General features: G+C 33.9%; 1 long non-coding RNA gene across 1 annotated transcript; it reads right to left on the reverse strand.

Moving 5' to 3' along the window:
- Nucleotides 1-2,891: 2,891 nt before the first annotated feature.
- On the reverse strand, nucleotides 2,892-5,509 carry LOC108866945. The gene is made up of 5 exons (XR_001952847.2): nucleotides 5,367-5,509; nucleotides 5,142-5,266; nucleotides 4,749-4,850; nucleotides 4,305-4,421; nucleotides 2,892-3,461 (listed from the first exon to the last, which is right to left on the reverse strand). It is a non-coding gene; the product is annotated as an uncharacterized LOC108866945 (long non-coding RNA).
- Between the last annotated feature and the right edge of the window lie 1,938 nt (nucleotides 5,510-7,447).

The following is a 7,447-nucleotide window of genomic DNA, read 5'->3' on the forward strand; positions in this document are numbered from 1 at the left end:
CAATTTTCAGAACTCAATTTGGAGGTCCCACGCGCCCTCACGCGCCCAGTATACGCGCTGCCCACGCGCGCGTCTTCTTCCTCGCGTCGCCGGACTGGTTTCGCCGGAGGTGGGTGTTTTGCCGGAATTTCTGGGTAAACTTCAAAGTGTCATAACTTCTTCATTTCTTAACCATTTTCGACGTTCTTTATATCAAAATGAAGGTATTGACGAGACGAACACATCCATACCTGACTTGACCCCTAACTCGCCGTGGATTCGCCGGAAAAAGCCTCGAAAGCTCCGGCCAACTTTGAACCAAGCTATCCCGACGTCCAAATTTGTCCAACGAAGTACTCCGAGCTTCCTTAGGACCTCACCAAGCTTCCTACAAGCTTCAAAATCCCAAAAACATCAAGTCTTTACGTGTTCATGAACAGTGCACACGCACAGTGAAATTGAAATCCATGTTTTCCGAAGTGAAACTCACCTGAAATTGGTACCATCGTGTTCGTGTGGTCCTCAGGAGTACGATGGTGGTCTTAGATTCTTCGTTGGTATAGTTTTAGGGTGGTTTGTGGGTGGTCTGTGTGAATTCGAAGGAGAAAGAGAGAACAGACAGAGAGAATGAGAGGTTTGTGAGGGAGGAGAGAGAGAGACAAGATGCAGAAATAGGGGAGAGATTTGAGGGATGTGGGATCCTACCCAATCCCCAAATCATCAAGTTACAACATATTTTACGCCCTTTAGTCCCGTTTAAGGGCATTTTCATAACTTCACGTCCTCGGAATTAAAATTCCGGGACGGGTTGTGACAATCTTTAACTGAGATTAAATATTTTTACTTTAGGAAATTTATTTTTTAACTGAGAAACAATTTTTTTTTTTTTTACTCTAATAGTTATGGGTTAAAATTTTAGTTTAAGATTATTAAATAATGAATTTATGCTAAAAGTTTTTAACCTATTTTTTTTCAAAGTAAAATTTACGTAGATTATAATAATTCATTTTATAAATATTTTAACTATAAAATATTTAAATTCTGAGAAAATTTAAAAATTCACTAAAACGACTCCACAAAACTTGTATTTTAATGTTTTTGGGTGAATATTGATTTAATTATATGTTTAATTTTTTTCGGAGTTGGATTTAATTTTGAGCTTTTTTTTTTTTAATTGTTAGATTTGATTATATTTGATCGTAGCCGTTGGATTTAATGTATTTAAAATTGCCTAAATTTTAGCTTATACCGTAAAACTTACCTTAAATCCAACCAATGGAGAATGATTTGGTTAGTTTAAAACCTAAATTTTGGTGGACTTTTTTTAACCTAGACCTAAATTCTATGATAAAATTGCCCAAATTTTAGTTTAACCCAAAATTTATCTACAATAAGGGAGAGGGGTTGAGCTTAGCCTCATAATAAATTAGTAATAACGTGATTCAAATTCGCCTTTTATGAGAATTGAACATAAGACCATTCATTTGCAAGTGTAGCGGAATACCATTTGATCGTAGTACTAAGTGGATAGTTAGTTTAAAATCTAAATTTTAAATTTTAACCCAACGTTTGAATACAATCTAAATAGATTCTTTCAAAATGGGCCTCTAACTTTGGTTGCAACTGTCGTATTGGTTGAAAATATTGTTACAATAATTATACTTTACAGAAGTTGGTTAACATTCTTTTTTTATGCAATCCTAATGGGGATTTCAAAGAACAACTCTTTTTTTTTTTTTAAGTAACTATATGGTGATGCACAAAATTTTAAATTTTAAAATAGGACTTCATATAGATTATAAAATATTATAATACATTAAAAATATAGAAAACGAGCATACAATTAGTGTTTATATAAATATTCAATAAGTTTTTTACATTTTCTATTTTTTTAATTTTCGATTGTCGGTTCAAATTTTTTGAAAAATATCAATTGCCAAGGATTAATTCATGATATTTTCCTACACTTTCTAACTTTTAAAGCACTTATACTTTCCGTTTGAGTAAATTGTAGTTAATGGTCCTTTAACTTTCACTCAATTAGAACAATGGTCTCTCAACTAAAAATCCATTACCATTGGTCTCTGAACTCATCAAAACGTGCAGCTATGGCCCCTTAACTAAAAATTCATTACCATTGGTCCCTCAACTTTCATTCAACTGGAAAAATGGTCCCTTAACTTTAACACAATTGTAGCAATGATCCTTCCAACATAACTCGTTTTGACAAAAATTTTGACGTAATTGACGAAAATGACCATAATTAGACACTTTGATGAGTTGAGGGACTCTTATTATATAAATGGTTATCCTAACATAACTTATTTTGAGAAAATTTTAACGAAATTAATGAAAATGACTATAGCTACATATTTTAATAAATTGAGAGACTAATAGTAATAAATTTTTAGTTAATAAATCATTGTTGCAATTTACTTTTTCCGTTTTGATTCACACCACTCAGAAGATACGGCGTGCGAGAGAACAGATGATAATGGGGTGAAAAGGTCCTTAGCATTTTGCGATGATGGATACCGATCTAGTCAGTCTTCGGTGTAACTAGGAGTCTGCAAAATGAAAGAGTTCAGAGAGGGTCCCAGATAAGACTGCCCTTTGGTATTATATTATTATTTTGTTTCGTTCGAAGGCCTGACCGCCGCGCACGTTTAGCAAACCACTAGAAATTGCTGCCCGCAGCAACGCGGGATTAGAAATTGTATGTAAGATTGATAAGCTGATTCTAAATCATCAAGTTTCCAACTGCGATGCATGACAATCAATTGAAACAATTGAAACGTTTTCTCTAAATTATTAAATAGCATTTAGCACAAACTGACTTGCAAATTCAAATGCAAGAATGCAAATGAAGATAAATTGTCAAATTCCATACATGTCAAACTTCATTTAGGAAATTGAAAACCATAAAAATAAATTGATAAACCCACAAAGATAGTTCACAATTATAAATGTTGAATGCTGATAAAATATATAATACGATGATCTCGGTTTCTCTCATAATTATAGAATGTTGAATGCAAACAACATACCCAAATTACCAATCAAACCAATCAAAATTTCCACTCCTTGGTTAATATCAGAGAATGCCAAATCCAAATCTACGAACCCCACACTGTCAACTGATTCCTTACCAAAATTATGGCAAGTATTGTTATAAAATTCCAATAATGTTGTTGGAGTACTCCTTGAACATGCATCATTTGGTATATCCATCCCTCCCTCTCTCTCTCTCTCTCTCTCTCTAAAAGTCATTGTTAACAGTAATTATATAATAACAGGCTAAAAGAACTGTCAACTACGTTATCAAGGAAAAACAAATGTCAATGAGAAATGAAGATAAAGAACCTTTACTGGTGTACTCAAGAAATTGAGAATCGTTATCTGCAAACGGCCTCCGATCAGATCACCTCTAAAATTCTAAGGTGCTACAGCTACTTTAAGAATAGCTTATGTCCAATACAACCCTGCAAGAATAGTCATTCTTCAAAATTTAAGCAGGATTTGAAACAGGGCATTAAGATAAGGTTACAAATATAGTAAGCTCCCAATCGAGTATTTAAATGGAAGAGATATGTGAAGGCAGTCAAAGAACCCAAAAATATCAATGTTTCAAACGAATATCTGTCACAAAATTATTGCACTCGAACTACCCTAATAACACGTCATGGGCATACTCCCATGATTATCTGAAAAGATATCGTTGGTTACCGTTGACAATATATGGCATTCTCTTAAATTGAAAGCGTAAACAATGAAGAATGCACATGAACAACACACAATTTCTTTGGAAAACAGTTTTACAATGCAGTAGTTTTGAATTGGAAATTCAAAATGAACTTTTTGTTCTAACTCTTGTATTGCATTAATGTGTCCAAGAACATCTTGTAATCTCAAAGAAGCTTATGATAATTAATATAATAAAACCTAAACAAAATACCAAATTCAACTCCAATATAACGAAAAACTAAATTAACTTGTGGTGAATTGATGGCTTACTTTTTACAGCAATTTTGTAATTACAAATTCTTCTGTTAAATTATGGTGACCGGGAGATGTTGAAGCTGCATAAGCTATTTGAATTATGCCTACTATAATCAACCAGGGAAGAATCCTTTGTAACCAAATAGAGGTATTGGAGGACTGATACCCATGAAAGCTGATATGCATTCTATAAACAACAGAACTCTACCAAGTTCACAATTCTCTTAAATTCCATTAAAAAAATCTACCAAACGGAAAATTCACTTGGAATTTACTGTTAAGCCAAACTACCAAGAAATTGGAACTTATTTTGTAAAATAATTAACCTTGTCAAGTTGAAGCAGCTCCAATCTTGGGGTTGGCGACCTCAAGCATTGTGGTAACTCCTCTTTTCTCATCATCCAAAATTGCTCCTTTTATATAGAGTATCCATCAATGCATTGCTGCTCAACACCCAAATCATCAAATGCGAGAAAAAGCATATTCTAAGGTTTAAATGGAATTCCACAAATTCCCCAAATGGGCAACTCTAGAATTGTAAAGAAATTGTCTTTATCAAATCTTCAATTAATTATAGCAAAACCCAAAACTCAAAAAGTTTTAATCAGCTTACATGACCACTCATCAGCAAGCTCAGAGCAACAAAACCCAACAAACCCAAAATATTCGAATAAATCCCACAAAAAAAAAATATCTACTTAAAAAAACCTACAAACAACAAATAACTCACTACTTTTTCATACGAATTCGAACAGAGGTATAGAACATACCGGTTTGAAGCAAGAAATCACAGTGAAAATCCTCGAGGAAGCCACGTTGATCTCAAGAAGCAGAGAAAATTAGGGATTTTTTTTTTCTGACTCCAAATCATCCTTAAGACGGCGTTATTCCGTCGAAAAAGAAGAAAAAAAAAAACCAAATTAGGGATTTTTTTCAGTGAAGAAAAAGAGAAAATTAAAAGAAGAGAAAAGAACATTAGGCTTTTATTTAAACTTTGGGGTTTCCAATTTCCGATCTCTCTAGGCAGAGGAACAGAGATAAAGCAACAACAGTAGATTGAGAAAGGGGAAGAGCGGCGGTGGTACTTGCAAAGCTCGAATGTTCGTGCATGCAATTAGAATAATTATTTATCATATGTTTTGATGATGATTATGTATAATTACCTGTTACCCCAGCGAGGGTGAAGCTCAAGAACCAGAACCTGTTCTTCAAAGGTGATGTTGGCACGACGGACATCGGGGAGGAGATAACTGAGCCACCGTAATCTGCAGCTCTTTTCTTTTCAGACCTGGGTTTGGTTGCAAAATTGAAAACACATGGTCAACTCGTTAGGCAACAATTGGTAAAAGCAAGAGGGATATGAGGAAATATAGAGATAAAAAAAATACCCAGGAGAAGGAGCGGAGGAGAAGGAATGAGGGAGGAGCCTGGACGGGGAGAAGTTGTCTAACGGAGGAGAAGGGAGGAGATGCCTCGAACGGAGGAGGATGTTGTGGTTCGCAGTTCTGAGAGAGTGAACCGGAGAGGTTCATCGGGAAACAAACGGAAAAGCTTCGTTCTCGAAACAAATGGAAAGGCCGAGCTTTTACATTCCCACGATGACCAACACGTGTACAGAAGGGGTAAATTAGTAAATGAATTGTACAACGGAAGGAAAAAGGCTGAATATGGCTAACAATTGAAGGGCAAATCCGTCAAATCACTATTGCTGAACAGTGTTCATCAACTGAGTTTTAGTATATATAATTTCACCTTTAAAACTTTAGTACCCATTATTCCTAAATTAAAATGTGCATGGCAAAAATATCTAACAATTTATAAATTCTCTAGCATTTCAAATGTACATGATAAATAACGTTTATCAATTAAATATGTCTCTATTTCTATTTGCTCATGCATTTGACATTTGAAAATTACAAAAAGAACAGTCATTAGACACACCAATTTTTCATATTAATTATTTACTATACATAATTATAAGCTAAAATACAGTAAAATGCACCTTAAAAAAAACAGGTGAAATCCCTGCAACATGTTTGTGAGTTGTCAAGCACATATCCATCTCTAACTAAGCTTAACAAAAAAAAAAAAAAAAAAAAAATTATGTTATAAAAATTGTAACTACATGGAAAATAATTTCAATTATCAACCAAAAAAAAAGAAAAAAACAAAAAGAAAATTATGTTAATGAAAATTGTAACTTCATGGAAAATAATTTCAATAGGGATGTGCTATCTACACACCACATTTTATTTTTTACACACTCCTTGATAATTTATGTCTGTTAATCTTTTTTAATTTATCCGATTCGACGGTCGAAAATTAAAAAAATATGTGAAAAGTAAAATAGGGTGTATAGATATCACATCCCATTTCTATAATCAACCAAAAAGAACAAAAAATTGCTGAATGGTGCCGTGCTCTTGTTTTGTTGGTGTTGTGTCATATGTCTAATCTGAGCATCCTCTGAATGAATATGGACCTGATGGGTATCAAAGTTTAAAAGGGTAAAACGAAAAGAAAAAAAAAAAACAAGATGACCGATGAGATAGTGGAGTGAACATTTAAGAATCATCATTATGAAAACAATATGAAGTTCAGTGGTGGATCCATCGATTGTCGAATGGATATATGAAGCCAAACCAGTCGACAACGATTGTCTAAACCCTAGAATCACGTTCCACATCACTTGTATCTTGACGAGCAAATTCAAAAATGCAAGAGAGGGGTTGGTTCCTCCGTGGTTCGACATTACGTTCGACATGGATTGTCCTTCCTCCGTGGCACTGGCAACTATCAATTTCTGACCTTCATTATTTTTTTATTTTTAAAAAAATTATAATATTTTCTATCTTGAAAGCGAGAAGTTGAGCTTAGTTTCATAATGGACTAACAATAATTTGGTTCAAATTCATCTTTGACAAAAATCGAATCTAAAACTTCTCACTTATAAGTAAAAATGAATACCACTAAAAAATAGTACTAAGTGACACCACTTTCATTATTAAATTACCAGGAAAAAGATCTCCACCACATAAACAAGTGAACATTTTTACTCACCACCATTTAGTGTGATGTATGTTCACCACCCTATTTATCATAGAAGAGTTTAAATTTCGAGACTCGTGTAGTGGATAAGCACAAATCTCAAAATTCAAATTCATCTAACGATGATAAATAGAGTAATGAGTGAAAAGGCATTCCATAAACAAACCCTAATTTCTATTTTCAGCAAAAGACACTTGAACTATTTTATTAATTAATTGCACCGGCACACATAATCCAAAAATCCTAAAAAGACCTTTTGCTGTATATATAATCACAACAACCTCTCTCCTTACGCTATCACTCTCTCCTTTTATGCATAGCAAAATGAAACGTTTTATTGCAACGATATTCCAACTGCTCGATGCTCTGATAATCAGTCCCGTTGATCGTGATCATCCCTATGGCGAACCAGACCTAGAAG

The sequence above is a fragment of a genome, unplaced genomic scaffold (assembly GCF_019419815.1).
Source record: "Pyrus x bretschneideri cultivar Hongxiangsu unplaced genomic scaffold, Pyrus_bretschneideri_v1 Contig51, whole genome shotgun sequence".
Lineage (NCBI taxonomy): Eukaryota > Viridiplantae > Streptophyta > Magnoliopsida > Rosales > Rosaceae > Pyrus > Pyrus x bretschneideri.